We start from the raw sequence: 18280 nt of genomic DNA, 5'->3' as shown, positions 1-18280 counted from the left end.
ATTTGATATCTCCGCGCTTCTATACCAAACCTGAGATCCTTCTGATAGCATGAGATGTGATATCTCAATACTTCTAATACCAAACCTGAGATCCTACCTCTAACATGAAATGTGATATCCAACTCTTTCCCCTTGCAAACCTGAGAGCCTTCCTATAGCATGAGATGTGATATCCAAGTCCTTCCCATTCCAATCCTGAGACCCTTCCTATAACATGAGATGTGATATCCAACTCCTTCCCATTCCAACCTGAGACCCTTCATATAGCATGAGATGGGATATCCAACTCCTTCCAAATCCAATCCCGATACCCTTCCGATAGCATGAGATGTGATATCCCAATGCTTCAACCAAACCTGAGACCCATACTATGGCATGAGATGTGATATCAAACAGTTCCCATTCTAATCCTGAGACCCTTCCTATAGCTTGAGATGTGATATCCAACTCCTTCCCATTCCAATTCTGAGACCCGTCCTATACCATGAGACTTGATATCTCAATGCTTCTAATACCAAACCTGAGACCCGTCCTATAACATGAGATGTGATATCCAAATCCTTCCCCTTCCAAACCTTAGACCCTTCCTTTATCATGAGATGTGATATCCAACTCCTTCCCATTCCAATCTTTAGACCCTTCCAATAACATGAAATGTGATATCTCAATGCTTCTAATATCACACTTGAGACCCTCCTTATAGCATGAGATGTGATATCCAAGTCCTTCCCATTCCAATCCTGAGACCCTTCCTATAGCATGAGATTTGATATCTCAATGCTTCTAATACCAAACCTGAGACCCTTCCTATAACATGAGATGGGAATATCCAATGTGATATCCAACTCCTTCCCATTCCAATCCTGAGACCTTTCCTATAGCATGAGATGTGATATCTCAATGCTTCTAATATCAAACTTGAGACCCTCCCTATAGCATGAGATGTGATACCCAAGTCCTTCCCATTCCAATCCTGAGACCCTTCCTATAGCACGAGATGTGATATCCAACTCCTTCCCATTCCAATCCTGAGACCCTTCCTATAGCCTGAGATGTGATATCTCAATGCCTCTGATACCAAACCTGAGATCCTTCCTCTAACATGAAATGTGATATCCAACTCCTTCACTTTCCAAACCTGAGAGCCTATCTATAGCATGAGATGTGATATCCAAGTCCTTCCCATTCCAATCCTTAGACCCTTCCTACAGCATGCAATATGATATCTCAATGATTTTAATAAAAAACCTGAGACCCGTCCTATAACATGAGATGGGATATCCAACTCCTTCCCATTCCAATCCTGAGACACTTCCGATAGCAGAGATGTGATATCTCAATGTTTATACCAAACCTGAGACCCTTCCTATAACATGAGATGTGATATCCAACTCCTTCCCGTTCCAAACCTGAGACCCTTCCTTTAGCATATGTGATATCCAGCTCCTTCCCATTCCAATCCTGAGACACTTCCGATAGCATGAGATGTGATATCTCAATGCTTCTAATATCTAAACTGAGACCCTCCCTATAGCATATGTGATATCTAAGTCCTTCCCATTCCAATCCTGAGACACTTCCTATAGCATGAGATGTGATATCTCAATGCTTATCCTTGATTCCTGTAGTAAATTGATTTCCTTTGCAGGCCGACTCCTGTCACGAATGCCTTGTCTGCATGCATTCTCTCCTGGCCATTCGCTCACCGTGGCTATTTGCCTACCCCCTTCCTCTCTCAGTGGATGGACTTCTCCATCCTAGCCTCCTACCACTCAACTCCGCCTACTTGGAGAATTCAACATGAACCTGTATGCTTCCTGACCTGGACTTTTACGAGATCTGCAACTCTTCATGTCGCTGGCCGTACACACTGCAGGAAATACTCAGGTTTTTCTGATCTCAGACCTCCCCCTCTGTAACCCTCTCAACAATCCTCTCCCGTGGTGATCAAGTTCTCATCTTCAAAGAAGGCTAACTGCCAGCTGTTCCTCCTCAGAGGAGTTCTCCCTTTCTGTCCCTGCTCCCTGCACCGTTTCGCGTTGCAAACACTCGCTTCCCTGCTCTCTTATTTAGACGCTTTTCCTTCTCAGAGGCCTTCTTGCTTTCTGCCCTTTTCGCGTTGCAAGTACTCGCTTCCCAGCTCTCTGGTTTAGACGCGTGTTCCCTGCCTTCTCTCTTCTTCCCGCTGCCTTCAAATCAAAAAATGAGCTCCAAAAGATACACAGTGCTCAGAATGCTCTATAACACCCAATATTCAACATATAGACGTAACCCGCTAGACGTATTGATACGTGCTGTAAACTAGCAAAAACAGCTAGAAAATGTACTTTCCTCGCGTTTTTGTAAATGCTAATTCTGATGGGTTCCCATGTATACTGTCCGTGCGTTTGTTGTCGAATCCTGAAGTTTTTAACCACGGTTCTCCCATACAAGGGGGGGTCAACGTCTACTGCTGTTCACAGGCTGAATGTATACGGCTGAAATCTTCAAGGAATTATCAGCTTTCCTGACTGTTTTGGAACGTGTATTTGTCATCTGTTAATGCAGTCGCCCTGTGTTCATCGTCCCTTCTACTTTACAGGCTGCACTCCCCTGGTGATCACATTCTCCTCTCCAGAGCAGGCTGACTACCAGCTGCTCCTCCTCATAGGCGTTCATCCTTTCTGTCCCTGCTCCCTGCACCGTTTCGCGTTGCATGTACTCGCTTCCCAGCTCTCTGGTTTAGATGCGTGTTCCCTGCCTTCTCTCCTCTTCCTACAGCCTTCCAATGAGCTCCACAAGATACAGTGTTCAGAATGCTTTATAACACCCATTATTCAACATATTGCTGTAACCCGCTAGACGTATTGAAACGTGCTAAAAACGAGCAGAAACAGCTAGAAAATGTACTTTCCTCGCGTTTTGGTAAATGCGAATTGTGGTGGATTCCCATTTTGTACTCTGTTCGTGCGTTTGTTCAGTCGAATCCTGGTCTTTTGACCCACTCTTCTCCCATACAAGGGAGGGTCAAAATGTGTTGTTCACAGGCTGAATTTATACTGCTGAAATGCTCGCTTCCCTGCTTTCTGGTTTAGACGCGTGTACCCTGCATTTACCAAAACGCGAGGGAAGTACATTTTCTAGCTGTTTTTGCTAGTTTTTAGCACGTTTCAATACGTCTAGCGGGTTACAGCTATATGTTGAATAATGGGTGTTATAAAGCATTCTGAACACTATCTTGTGGAGCAAATTGGAAGGCTGTAGCAAGAGGAGAGAAGGCAGGGAACACGCATCTCAACCAGAGAGCTGGGAAGCGAGTACATGCAACGCGAAACGGTGCAGGGAGCAGGGACAGAAAGGATGAACACCTATGAGGAGGAGCAGCTGGTAGTTAGCCTGCATAGGAGAGAAGAATGTGATCACTAGGGGAGTGCAGCCTGTAAACTAGAAGGAACGATGAACAAAGGGCGACTGCATTAACAGATGGCAAATAAACGTTCCAAAACAGTCAGGAAAGCTGATAATGCCTTGAAGATTTCAGCCGTATACATTCAGCCTGTGAACAGTAGATGTTGACCCCCACTCCCTAGTATGGGAGAACAGTGATTAAAAACTTCAGGATTCGAAACAAACGCACGGACACAGTACATACAACATGGGAACCCACCAGAATTCGCATTTACAAAAACGCGAGGGAAGTACATTTTCTAGCTATTTTTGCTAGTTTTTTAGCACGTTTCAATACGTCTAGCGGGTTACAGCTATATGTTGAATAATGGGGTTATAAAGCATTCTGAACACTATCTTGTGGAGCTCATTGGAAGGCTGTAGGAAGAGAGAAGGCAGGGAACACGCATCTAAACCAGAGAGCAGGGAAGCGAGCATTTCAGCAGTATAAATTCAGGCTGTGAACAACACATTTTGACCCTCCCTTGTATGGGAGAAGAGTGGTTCAAAAGACCAGGATTCGACTGAACAAACGCACGAACAGAGTACAAAATGGGAATCCACCAGAATTCGCATTTACCAAAACGCGAGAAAATACATTTTCTAGCTGTCTCTGCTCGTTTTTAGCACGTTTCAATACGTCTAACGGGTTACAGCTATATGTTGAATAATGGGTGTTATAAAGCATTCTGAAAAATATCTTGTGGAGCTCATTGGAAGGCTGTAGGAAGAGGAGAGAAGGCAGGGAACACGCATCTAAACCAGAGAGCTGGGAAGCGAGTACATGCAACGCGGAACGGTGCAGGGAGCAGGGACAGAAAGGATGAACGCCTATGAGGAGGAGCAGCTGGTAGTCAGCCTGCTCTGGAGAGGAGAATGTGATCACCAGGGGAGTGCAGCCTGTAAAGTAGAAGGGACGATGAACACAGGGCGACTGCATGAACAGATGGCAAATACACGTTCCAAAACAGTCAGGAAAGCTGATAATGCCTTGAAGATTTCAGCCGTATACATTCAGCCTGTGAACAGCAGTAGACGTTAACCCGCCCCCCCCCCCCCTTATATGGGATAACAGTGGTTAAAAACTTCAGGATTCGACAACAAACGCACGGACAGTACATACATGAGAACCCATCAGAATTAGCATTTACAAAAACGCGAGGAAAGTACATTTTCTAGCTGTTTTTGCTAGTTTACAGCACGTTTCAATACGTCTAGCGGGTTACGGCTATATGTTGAATAATGGGTGTTATAGAGCATTCTGAGCACTGTGTATCTTTTGGAGCTCATTTTTTGATTTGAAGGCAGCGGGAAGAGAGAAGGCAGGGAACACGCGTCTAAACCAGAGAGCTGGGAAGCGAGTGTTTGCAACGCGAAACGGTGCAGGGAGCAGGGACAGAAAGGGAGAACTCCTCTGAGGAGGAACAGCTGGCAGTTAGCCTTCTTTGGAGATGAGAACTTGATCACTGTTAGGAAAGATTTCGTTATTGTAGGGAACTTTCCTTCCATGTGGCAACCCCTAAACTTTTTGCTATTGTTTTCAACCTGTTTTCTTGACTTTGCCAGAGAAGTGCAGCCTTCTGCTGTACTCCTCTGGGCTTTCGCTCCTTTCTTACGGGGAAACTGACATGCCCTTAAGACAGTCAGTACCGGGGAACGCTGTTTCCCGTAGTTTCTCTTATCGTGTCGCCATTTTAGTGCAACACGACACAAGAGGGCACTGTAAGCTAAGTTACAGCTCTCTTGGGTCTCTAGCCTTCTACAGACCCTAGACACTCTTGTAGGATGGTTTTTGGATCGGTGCAAGTCATTCAGGGACTGGGCTGGTGGCAGCGATCATTTGGTTTATTTTGAGCTCCTTTTGCCGTTCTGAGCACGTTTTTGCCGCGAACACAAAAGGGTGGCCCGGCTACACAAAATGGCCGGACCACGAGGCTCCTTTGTCTCGTCCACTGTCCGTCTTGCTCCCTTTACCTTCCCCCAGGTCAGGCGACCCGGGGCCTTCCTTATTTGGGCATGTAGTTTCCCGCGAAACACGGTTGCTTTCGCGGGCTTCTACATGTCGTTTGAGTGCCCCCAGGATGTGGGCTGGGCTGTCTGGTCCCAATACACATCCTGGGTGCCAGAGAGTCTAGGGTGGTGTGAATGCCTGGGACCACTGTGGTCCGTGATTGGTCCACGTATGGTATGGGTGTTGATGAGCGGATCTCCCATTGGCTCCCCTCCGTTTTGGCGCGAAGGGAACCGTGGATAAGAGGGAGCTGGAAACACCACTACCATGTCGATCTCCTGAGTTCTTACGAACCCAGGGATACAGGAGCCAAGTATCCTGCGAACACGAGGCTGGACCGAGGAATCACTGGTGACCCCCTGAAGAACTTCTGCTCCTCATTGCTGTCGTCCGGTGAAGCCCTTTCCACCTAAGATCGAACAAGAAGGCCTGTACTGGCGCTTCGACCTATTGGAATAGCAGGACCAGCTATTCCCGGCACCTTCATCAACTCCTGCTGTAAGCCTTCGGAAGTGTCTCTGGGCCATCCAGTTGACTGACCAGCTTACTAAGGAGGCCTGCTCTGTAATCGCCGACAGGTTGGGTGGTATTCTGAGTCCGGGGCATGCTCACACGCTTCGTTTGCTTAGCAGTCCTAAGCTAGAGGTGAGCGGTGCTCGTTTGGCTTGAATACACCCGGCCGTTCCGTTGCCCTGCGGTGGCGACAAAACTGTGCTTGTTTCTTCGATCGGGACGTCTTTTTACTCTGCACGACGACGAGACGTTCCCTGCTCTTCAGAACCTGCCAGAAGCTGCATCTATCGAGGAGAAGCTCGGGCCTGCTTGCTTCGGGGACCGGTGAGTAGATTAGCTAGGATCTGGTCGCCCTCCTGCAGTGCCCTTTGCTTTTCCCCGCTGTGAATACAGCACCCCTTGTCCGTACTCGCGCCCGGCTTCTGCCTCACAGTGGAGGCTGCGCTAGAGTCGCGGACCGTGTTCTCCTTCATTAGAGCTCCCTACAGAGCTGTTCAACGTCCTCCGAAGAGCTTCACCTTCTGCCCATTGGCACCGGCGTGTGCAGGTACTTTTGAGCGCTAGGCTCCACTCTTCGTAGGGATTGGACTACCATCCAGTTAGGGGCCTCAGAAGGCGGACATATCACTCGCATTGGTTCGCACTGCCTGTTTTCCTTCCCCTGCAGGTGGATAACATATTTCGTGCTGCTAATGCTGTGAAACTGTGTATTCTGTATATATATTGGGTGGATAGTGTATGTGTTGGTTTAATATCGTTGTATATTGCTGCTTTTACTGTGGTTATTAGTTTCAAGGCCTTATAATAAATGTGTATCTATTTTTGATATAAACAACTGTTTGGAGTAGTTTGTAAGCGCTCTTGCTTTGTGTGCTCATTGCGGGCTTTCAGTCACCCTCACCCCTCTTGAGACCTAGTCTTGACCGCCGCGATCGCTACCTTGATTGGTCTGGCTTGTCCAGAGGTTACCCTGTTCCAAGTAATTAGGTTGGCCTTCTGAACCTCTGCGCCACCAGGACAGAGTTCAGAAATCCGTCTTAACAAATTGGTGTACAGCGGTGGGATACGACTGAAGGTATCCAGTGTTGCGCACGAGCTAAGGCGTTTTCAGGTTATTCCAACCAGGACACGCAGTAAAGTATTGAATATAACGTTAAAAAGGCCATAGTCCTATCAACAGTATGGAAACGAATACTTTATTAACCTTAAATGCTTCGAAATCTGAAACATTGGGGAAGATGTGTGCGGAGAGAGGGGTTTCCTCTCAAGGCACTAAATTGGAAATGATCCAGAGAATCGTGGCGTGGCAAGAAGCGCAGCTTGACGCTATAACTTCCGAGGACAGTGCAGAAGGTGGTGGGGCTGCTCTCACTGGCAGAACCGACGGTTCTGCCGCTGCACTGATCCATCACGACCACGAGGACAGGGAGGATGTAATGTCTAACGTTTCCTCTGCCAGTGTTGATGGGGAGGCTATGCTTGAATTCAAGAAGCAAGAGCTGCGGTTTAGGCAGCAGGAGCTTGAATTCAGCATAGCCAAACTGAAAATCGACCAGGCAGAAAAACAAAAAGACAGGGATCACCAGTTGGAACTGGCCAAGCTTCAGTTCGCAAATGGGTCCAAGGGTCCTGGACATGGTTCTGGGGCTTCCTCTCATCCACGGTTTCCAAAAGATCTGCTCAGTGTGTATGAGGAACGAAATGACATTATGGACTGGTTAAATGCGTTTGAGTATGCATGCGAGGTTCAGGAGGTTGATAATGCGGATAAGATTGCATGGTTACTCAGCAGACTGCCCCATTCTGGTTGCAGTGCCATTATGGAAATGTCGAAGGCTGAGCGCGCTGATTTTGCAATGTTGAAGCAGACTCTCATTTTAAAGTTTGGGAAGACTCCGACCCAATATTTGAAAAGGTTTAGAGAGTATAAGAAAAAGGAAGGTGGTACTTGGGTGTCGTATGTAGCTGAGTCCCTGAAAAACTTGACTGGCTGGGTTGAAGGTTATAAGGTTTCTACCTTCGAAGGCATGATCAATCTGGTCATGCTGGAACACATTTTTGCTTCTTCTTCCCCGGAGCTTAAGCAGCATTTGGCCGATTCGAAGGAGATAGATCCTAAGAAGCTGGCCATTGCAGCAGACTTATGGGTGTCACATCGAGTGTCCCATAAGGACAAAACTCATCCTGGTAAGCAGGAGGAAGGGAAAAAGTCCAAAGATATGGAGGGTGGGGAATCTGCTAAATCTTCTTCCCATAAGGGCCACAAAAAGAAAAATAAGGGTAAGCCATCCGAGAACTCACAGGGTAGTGGAGGTTCGCCTCCGAAACAGAACTCTGGTTATAATAAGCCTCCCTACGTAAACAGACCCAATGGGGCTTGTTTTTCTTGTGGAGCAACTGACCATGTGAAGGGGGATCCCCGTTGTAAGGTTAGACCTTTGGGGGTCCACTCCGCTAATCTGGCCTTCTCCTCCTACGAGGAAGAAGAGATTACAGGAGCATCCTTCTCCTCAGACTCATTTCCCAGCGGAATAGAGGCTGAGGTAGTTTTAGTGTCCCTGGGTTCCTGGGAGCCTAAAGTCGCAGAGGCGTATGCTAGGATTCCGGATAATACCAAGCACTACTTTAAAGACAGTGTGCTGATCAATGGAGTGGATACTCCAGCTCTTAGGGATAGTGGGTGCAGTCGAACTGTAGTGGATTCTACCTTGGTAGACTCAGAGGAAGTTGCCAGAGCTACTCTGATGCCCACTAAGTTGGCTGACGGCCCCCTCCGTATGTTTCCCGTGATCCCTGTTAATCTAACTTTAAATGGTACAGCAGTTAGGATTCCAGTGAGCATTCAGAGAAACGTCCCGGGAAAGGTCTTGTTGGGCAATGATCTCAGAGCTCTAGGGCTCGTAGGAGACACTGCCGAAAGACCCTACACACGGTCTCAAGCACGGGCAGCATTGGCCAAGTCCAATACGCCGCCCCAGCCGAAGGGGAAACCCAAGGCGAAAGGAGTCAACAAGTCCCGACGGGGGAAAGAGAATATTCCCCCGAGCTCGCCTACCACTGCGGTGGAGGGAGTTGGTCAATCGCCCGAGCCTGACGAGGAGGTGGCGATGCCTGAAGTGTTCGACCCCAACGACCATCCTGAACTAAAAGACTTGTTAGTTGAAGGAGGTCCTGATAGGGACGACTTCAGTAAGGGCCAACGTGAGTGCCCATCTCTGGAAGGCCTAAGGAGACAGGCCTGCTCCCAGCTTGAGGGTGAACCTCCTGGGAAGCATCGGATTTATTGGGAAGGTGGACTCCTGTACAGTGAGCCCACAGAGTCTACAGAAGGAGACCATAGGAGGTTGGTGGTTCCCCTTTCTGTTAGACCCTTCCTCCTGCAGTTGGCGCATGAAGTTCCCCTTGCTGGTCACCTTGGAATGAAGAGGACCAAGCAAAGGTTATCTATGCACTTCTACTGGCCCAAGATGGGGGTGCAAGTAGAAAGTCACTGCAGGAGTTGTGCCTCCTGCCAGTTGTCTGGTAAGGTTGGCGCGACAATCCAAGCTCCGTTGGTACCGCTCCCAGTTGTGGGGGTACCATTTGAAAGGGTAGGGATCGACATCGTTGGTCCCCTTGACCCGCAAACATCCTCAGGCAATAGGTTTATCCTGGTGCTGGTCGACCATGCAACCAGGTATCCTGAGGCCATCCCATTAAAGACTGTAACTGCCAAGTCAGTTGCAAAAGCGTTACTCGGCATATTTACTAGGGTTGGCTTCCCTAAAGAAGTTGTGTCAGATCGTGGCAGCAACTTTATGTCGAAGTATATGCAGGCTATGTGGAAAGAATGTGGGGTCACCTACAAGTTCTCTTCTGCATATCACCCCCAGACCAATGGTCTGGTGGAACGTTTCAACAGAACGTTAAAGAGCATGATTGGGGCTCTGGAGGAGCCCCAGAGGAGGAAATGGGACCTTCTTTTACCATGCTTGTTGTTTGCCTACAGAGAGGTACCACAGGAGGGTGTTGGCTTCAGCCCCTTCGAACTTCTGTTCGGTCATCCCGTACGGGGACCCTTAGCCATCGTCAAAGAGGGATGGGAGATGCCCACTCCCCCGGTTACTACCAATGTAGTTGACTATGTGCTAGGGCTCAGAAAACGGATGGTACTCCTGATGGGCTTGGCTAGTGAAAAGTTGAAGGCAAGACAAGCGCTGGTGAAACATTGGTACGACCAGAAAGCTTCCTTAATTCACTTTACCCCTGGTCAGCAAGTCCTGATCATGAACCCTATAAGGCCTCGCGCTTTACAGGACAAATGGTCAGGCCCTTACACAGTGGTGGAGCCCCTGGGTGAGGTGAACTATTTAGTGGACCTTGGAAGGCCTGGACAGGCCCCAAAAGTGTTCCACGTAAATAGGCTGAAGGCTTTCGTCCCAAGAGTCGAAATCGCAGCACTGCTACTGGCGTCAGACGTTGAGGAAGAGGAGTCAGAACCTCTTCCCGACCTGTTCCAAAGCGGTCCTTCAGATAGCTCCGTTGAGGGTGTCCGAGTGGCCCCTCACCTGACTTCTGATCAGCAGGCTGAGGTGAAAAGTTTGCTTAGGCAGTTTTCCCCCCTGTTTTCACAGTCGCCTGGTTTGACACCTTGGTGCAAACATAACATTGACACAGGAGACAGTGTACCTACCAAAAGTAGGGGATACAGGATGTCGGATAAAGTACGGTCTTATATTAAGACCGAGGTCAACAAGATGTTAGACCTTGGGGTGATTGAACCCTCTAGTAGTCCTTGGTCCAGTCCTGTGGTTCTGGTTCCAAAGGCAGGCACCTCTGAATTGAGGTTCTGCGTGGATTACAGGGCTCTGAATGCTGTCACCAAGACAGACGCTCACCCCTTGCCTCGAACTGACGAGCTGGTGGATACCTTGGGTGCCTCCAAGTACCTCAGCACGTTTGACCTGACTGCGGGCTATTGGCAAATAGCTTTAGCAGAACATGCCAAGGAGAAGACAGCATTTTCAACTCCCGACGGGCTTTACCAATTCCGGGTAATGCCGTTCGGATTGAAGAATGCACCTGCCACTTTCCAGAGGCTTGTGAATCATGTGTTGAATGGGTTGGACGAATTCTGTCTTGCATATCTGGACGATATAGCAGTTTTCAGTGCCACCTGGGAAGACCATGTGAAACACCTCGGGATTGTGCTCCAGGCTCTTCAGAAAGCCCACTTGACCATAAAGGCGAGTAAATGCCAGATTGGACAAGGCTCAGTGGTTTACCTTGGGCATGAAGTAGGTGGAGGAAGGATACAGCCTCTCCCCAGTAAAGTACAAGCAGTACAAGACTGGCCTACCCCCACTACACAAACCCAAGTGAGAGCCTTCTTAGGACTCACGGGTTATTACCGCAATTTTATGGCAGACTATGGCACCATAGCTGCTCCTCTGACTGCCCTCACAACTCCGAAGAAACCCAAGAAGGTAACTTGGACTGACGAGTGTGAGAAGGCCTTCAATGGCTTGAAAGACTCCTTGTGCCAGGCCCCTGTGCTCAGGGCCCCTGATTATCAAAGACCTTTTATCGTGCAGACGGATGCCTCTGACACTGGGATAGGAGCTGTACTATCACAAGTAGATGAGAAGGGTAAGGAACACCCTATCGGTTTTATTAGTCGCCAGCTTAAGGACAGAGAGCTCAGATGGTCCACGGTAGAGAAAGAATGTTTCTCTGTTGTGTGGGCCCTAAGGAAGCTGCGGCCCTACCTCTATGGGACCCACTTCACTGTGCAGACTGACCATAAGCCGTTAAAGTGGCTAATGAACATGAAGGGGGAGAATCCAAAGTTGCTTAGGTGGTCCATAAGTCTACAAGGCTTCGACTTCACTATTGAGCATAGGCCAGGTGTCCAACATAGCAATGCTGATGGGTTGTCCCGAATGTTTTACCGACCTGAACAAGAGACTCATCCAGGGGTGGATTAGTTCCCCCTGTCCATAGTCTGGGAGGGGCGAGTGTTAGGAAAGATTTCGTTATTGTAGGGAACTTTCCTTCCATGTGGCAACCCCTAAACTTTTTGCTATTGTTTTCAACCTGTTTTCTTGACTTTGCCAGAGAAGTGCAGCCTTCTGCTGTACTCCTCTGGGCTTTCGCTCCTTTCTTACGGGGAAACTGACATGCCCTTAAGACAGTCAGTACCGGGGAACGCTGTTTCCCGTAGTTTCTCTTATCGTGTCGCCATTTTAGTGCAACACGACACAAGAGGGCACTGTAAGCTAAGTTACAGCTCTCTTGGGTCTATAGCCTTCTACAGACCCTAGACACTCTTGTAGGATGGTTTTTGGATCGGTGCAAGTCATTCAGGGACTGGGCTGGTGGCAGCGATCATTTGGTTTATTTTGAGCTCCTTTTGCCGTTCTGAGCACGTTTTTGCCGCGAACACAAAAGGGTGGCCCGGCTACACAAAATGGCCGGACCACGAGGCTCCTTTGTCTCGTCCACTGTCCGTCTTGCTCCCTTTACCTTCCCCCAGGTCAGGCGACCCGGGGCCTTCCTTATTTGGGCATGTAGTTTCCCGCGAAACACGGTTGCTTTCGCGGGCTTCTACATGTCGTTTGAGTGCCCCCAGGATGTGGGCTGGGCTGTCTGGTCCCAATACACATCCTGGGTGCCAGAGAGTCTAGGGTGGTGTGAATGCCTGGGACCACTGTGGTCCGTGATTGGTCCACGTATGGTATGGGTGTTGATGAGCGGATCTCCCATTGGCTCCCCTCCGTTTTGGCGCGAAGGGAACCGTGGATAAGAGGGAGCTGGAAACACCACTACCATGTCGATCTCCTGAGTTCTTACGAACCCAGGGATACAGGAGCCAAGTATCCTGCGAACACGAGGCTGGACCGAGGAATCACTGGTGACCCCCTGAAGAACTTCTGCTCCTCATTGCTGTCGTCCGGTGAAGCCCTTTCCACCTAAGATCGAACAAGAAGGCCTGTACTGGCGCTTCGACCTATTGGAATAGCAGGACCAGCTATTCCCGGCACCTTCATCAACTCCTGCTGTAAGCCTTCGGAAGTGTCTCTGGGCCATCCAGTTGACTGACCAGCTTACTAAGGAGGCCTGCTCTGTAATCGCCGACAGGTTGGGTGGTATTCTGAGTCCGGGGCATGCTCACACGCTTCGTTTGCTTAGCAGTCCTAAGCTAGAGGTGAGCGGTGCTCGTTTGGCTTGAATACACCCGGCCATTCCGTTGCCCTGCGGTGGCGACAAAACTGTGCTTGTTTCTTCGATCGGGACGTCTTTTTACTCTGCACGACGACGAGACGTTCCCTGCTCTTCAGAACCTGCCAGAAGCTGCATCTATCGAGGAGAAGCTCGGGCCTGCTTGCTTCGGGGACCGGTGAGTAGATTAGCTAGGATCTGGTCGCCCTCCTGCAGTGCCCTTTGCTTTTCCCCGCTGTGAATACAGCACCCCTTGTCCGTACTCGCGCCCGGCTTCTGCCTCACAGTGGAGGCTGCGCTAGAGTCGCGGACCGTGTTCTCCTTCATTAGAGCTCCCTACAGAGCTGTTCAACGTCCTCCGAAGAGCTTCACCTTCTGCCCATTGGCACCGGCGTGTGCAGGTACTTTTGAGCGCTAGGCTCCACTCTTCGTAGGGATTGGACTACCATCCAGTTAGGGGCCTCAGAAGGCGGACATATCACTCGCATTGGTTCGCACTGCCTGTTTTCCTTCCCCTGCAGGTGGATAACATATTTCGTGCTGCTAATGCTGTGAAACTGTGTATTCTGTATATATATTGGGTGGATAGTGTATGTGTTGGTTTAATATCGTTGTATATTGCTGCTTTTACTGTGGTTATTAGTTTCAAGGCCTTATAATAAATGTGTATCTATTTTTGATATAAACAACTGTTTGGAGTAGTTTGTAAGCGCTCTTGCTTTGTGTGCTCATTGCGGGCTTTCAGTCACCCTCACCCCTCTTGAGACCTAGTCTTGACCGCCGCGATCGCTACCTTGATTGGTCTGGCTTGTCCAGAGGTTACCCTGTTCCAAGTAATTAGGTTGGCCTTCTGAACCTCTGCGCCACCAGGACAGAGTTCAGAAATCCGTCTTAACAATCACCACGGGAGAGGATTGTTGAGAGGGTTACAGAGGGGGAGGTCTGAGATCACAAAATCCTGAGTATTCCCTGCAGTGTGTAGGGCCAGCGACATGAAGAGTTGCAGATCTCGTAAAAGTCCAGGTCAGGAAGCATACAGGTTCATGTTGAATTCTCCAAGTAGGCGGAGTTGAGTGGTAGGAGGCTAGGATGGAGAAGTCCATCCACTGAGAGAGGAAGGGGGTAGGCAAATAGCCACGGTGAGCGAATGGCCAGGAGAGAATGCATGCAGACAAGGCATTCGTGACAGGAGTCGGCCTGCAAAGGAAATCAATTTACTACAGGAATCGAGGATAAGCATTGAGATATCACATCTCATGCTATAGGAAGGGTCTCAGGATTGGAATGGGAAGGACTTAGATATCACATATGCTATAGGGAGGGTCTCAGTTTTGATATTAGAAGCATTGAGATATCAAATCTCATGCTATCGGAAGTGTCTCAGGATTGGAATGGGAAGGAGCTGGATATCACATCTCATGCTAAAGGAAGGGTCTCAGGTTTGGAACGGGAAGGAGTTGGATATCACATCTCATGCTAAAGGAAGGGTCTCAGGTTTGGAACGGGAAGGAGTTGGATATCACATCTCATGTTATAGGAAGGATCTCAGGTTTGGTATTAGAAGTATTGAGATATCACATCTCATGCTATCGGAAGGATCTCAGGTTTGGTATAGAAGCATTGAGATATCATATCTTATGCTATCAGAAGGGTCTCAGGATTGGAATGGGAAGGAGTTGGATATCACATCTCATGCTAAAGGGAGGGTCTCAGGTTTGGAAGGGGAAGGATTTGGATATCACATCTCATGTTATAGGATGGATCTCAGGTTTGGTATTAGAAGTATTGAGATATCACATCTCATGTTATTGGAAGGATCTCAGGTTTGGTATTAGAAGTATTGAGATATCACATCTCATGCTATAGGAAGGGTCTCAGGATTGGAATGGGAAGGAGTTGGATATCACATCTCATGCTAAAGGAAGGGTCTCAGCTTTGGTAGAAGCATTGAGATATCACATCTCATGCTATAGGAAGGGTCTCAGGATTGGAATGGGTAGGACTTAGATATCACATATGCTATAGGGAGGGTCTCAGTTTTGATATTAGAAGCATTGAGATATCACATCTCATGCTATCGGAAGTGTCTCAGGATTGGAATGGGAAGGAGCTGGATATCACATCTCATGCTAAAGGAAGGGTCTCAGGTTTGGAACGGGAAGGAGTTGGATATCACATCTCATGTTATAGGAAGGGTCTCAGGTTTGGTATAAACATTGAGATATCACATCTCTGCTATGGGAAGTGTCTCAGGATTGGAATGGGAAGGAGTTGGATATCCCATCTCATGTTATAGGACGGGTCTCAGGTTTTTTATTAGAATCATTGAGATATCATATTGCATGCTGTAGGAAGGGTCTAAGGATTGGAATGGGAAGGACTTGGATATCACATCTCATGCTATAGATAGGCTCTCAGGTTTGGAAAGTGAAGGAGTTGGATATCACATTTCATGTTAGAGGAAGGATCTCAGGTTTGGTATTAGAGGCATTGAGATATCACATCTCAGGCTATAGGAAGGGTCTCAGGATTGGAATGGGAAGGAGTTGGATATCACATCTCATGCTATAGGAAGGGTCTCAGGTTTGGTATAAGCATTGAGATATCCCTTCTCATGCTATAGGAAGTGTCTCAGGTTGGAATGGGAAGGAGTTGGATATCACATCTCATGTTATAGGAAGGATCTCAGGTTTGGTATTAGAAGCATTGAGACATCACATCTCATGCTATAGGAAGGGTCTCAGGATTGGAATGGGAAGGAGTTGATATCACATCTCATGCTATAGGAAGGGTCTCAGGATTGGAATGGGAAGGAGTTGGATATCACATCTCATGCTATAGGTAGGGTCTCAAGTTTGACATTAGAAGCATTGAGATATGACATCTCATGCTATAGGAAGGGTCTGAGGATTGGAATGGGAAGGAGTTGGATATCACATCTCCTGCTATGGGAAGGGTCTCAGGTTTGGTATAAGCAGTGAGATATCACATCTCATGCTATAGGAAGTGTCTCAGGATTGGAATGGGAAGGAGTTGGATATCACATCTCATGTTATAGGAAGGATCTCAGGTTTGGTATAAGCATTGAGATATCAGATCTCTGCTATCGGAAGGGTCTCAGGATTGGAATGGGAAGGAGTTGGATATTCCCATCTCATGTTATAGGAAGGGTCTCAGGTTTGGTATTAGAAGCATTGAGATATCACATCTCATGCTATAGGAAGGGTCTCAGGATTGGAATGGGAAGGACTTGGATATCACATCTCATGCTTTAGGGAGGGTCTCAAGTTTGATATTAGAAGCTTTGAGATATCACATCTCATGATATCGGAAGGGTCTCAGGATTGGAATGGGAAGGAGTTGGATATCACATCTCATGATAAAGGAAGGGTCTAAGGTTTGGAAGGGGAAGGATTTGGATATCACATCTCATGTTATATTACGGGTCTCAGGTTTGGTATTAGAAGCATTGAGATATCAAGTCTCATAGTATAGGAAGGGGCTCAGAATTGGAATGGGAAGGAGTTGGATATCACATCTCAAGCTTTAGGAAGGGTCTCAGGATTGGAATGGGAAGGACTTGGATATCACATCTCATGCTAAAGGGAGGGTCTCAGGTTTGGAAGGGGAAGGATTTGGATATCACATCTCATGTTATCGGAAGGATCTCAGGTTTGGTATTAGAAGCATTGAGATATCACATCTCATGCTATCAGAAGGGTCTCAGGATTGGAATAGGAAGGAGTTGGATATCACATCTCATGCTAAAGGGAGGGTCTCAGGTTTGGAAGGGGAAGGATTTGGATATCACATCTCATGTTATCGGAAGGATCTCAGGTTTGGTATTAGAAGCATTGAGATATCACATCTCATGCTATCAGAAGGGTCTCAGGATTGGAATAGGAAGGAGTTGGATATCACATCTCATGCTAAAGGGAGGGCCTCAGGTTTGGAAGGGGAAGGATTTGGATATCACATCTCATGCTATCAGAAGGGTCTCAGGATTGGAATAGGAAGGAGTTGGATATCACATCTCATGCTATAGGAAGGGTCTCAGGATTGGATTGGGAAGGAGTTGGATTACCATTCTCATGCTATAGGAAGGGTCTCAGGATTTGAATGGCAAGGAGTTGGATATCACATCTCATGCCATAGGAAGGGTCTCAGGTTTGGTATAAGCATTGAGATATCACATCTCTGCTATCGGAAGGGCCTCAGGATTGGATTGGGAAGGAGTTGGATATCCCTTCTCATGCTATAGGAAGTGTCTCAGGTTGGAATGGGAAGGAGTTGGATATCACATCTCATGTTATAGGAAGGGTCTCAGGATTGGAATGGGAAGGATTTGGATATCACATCTCTTGCTATAGGAAGGGTCTCAGGATTGGAATGGGTAGGAGTTGGATATTACTTTCTTGCTATAGGAAGGGTCTCATGTTTGGAATGGGAAGGAGTTGGATATCACATATGCTATAGTTAGTGTCTCAGGTTTGGAACGGGAAGGAGTTGGATATCACATCTCATGTTATAGGAAGGGTCTCAGGTTTGGTATAAGCATTGAGATATCACATCTCTGCTATCGGAAGCGGCTCAGGATTGGAATGGGAAGGAGTTGGATATCCCATCTCATGTTATAGGAAGAGTCTCTGGTTTGGTATTAGAATCAATTGAGATATCACATTGCATGCTGTAGGAAGGGTCTAAGGATTGGAATCGGATGGACTTGGATATCACATCTCATGTTATAGGTAGGCTCTCAGGTTTAGTATAAGCATTGAGATATCACATCTCATGCTATAGGATGGGTCTCAGGTTTGGAAGGGGAAAGAGTTGGATATCACATCTCAAGCTATAGGAAGGGTCTCAGGTTTGGTATTAGAGGCATTGAGATATCACATCTCATGCTATCAGAAGGGTCTCAGGAATGGAATGGGAAGGAGTTGGATATCACATCTCATGCTAAAGGGAGGGTCTCAGGTTTGGAAGGGGAAGGATTTGGATATCACATCTCATGTTATAGGAAGGATCTCAGGTTTGGTATTAGAAGCATTGAGATATCACATCTCATGCTATAGGAAGGGTCTCAGGTTTGGTATAAGCATTGAGATATCACATCTCTGCTATCGGAAG

This window comes from Ambystoma mexicanum, chromosome 12 (genome assembly GCF_040938575.1).
Source record: "Ambystoma mexicanum isolate Mex_15411 chromosome 12, UKY_AmexF1_1, whole genome shotgun sequence".
NCBI classification, from domain to species: Eukaryota; Metazoa; Chordata; class Amphibia; order Caudata; family Ambystomatidae; genus Ambystoma; species Ambystoma mexicanum.
This window is presented reverse-complemented; position numbering follows the sequence as displayed.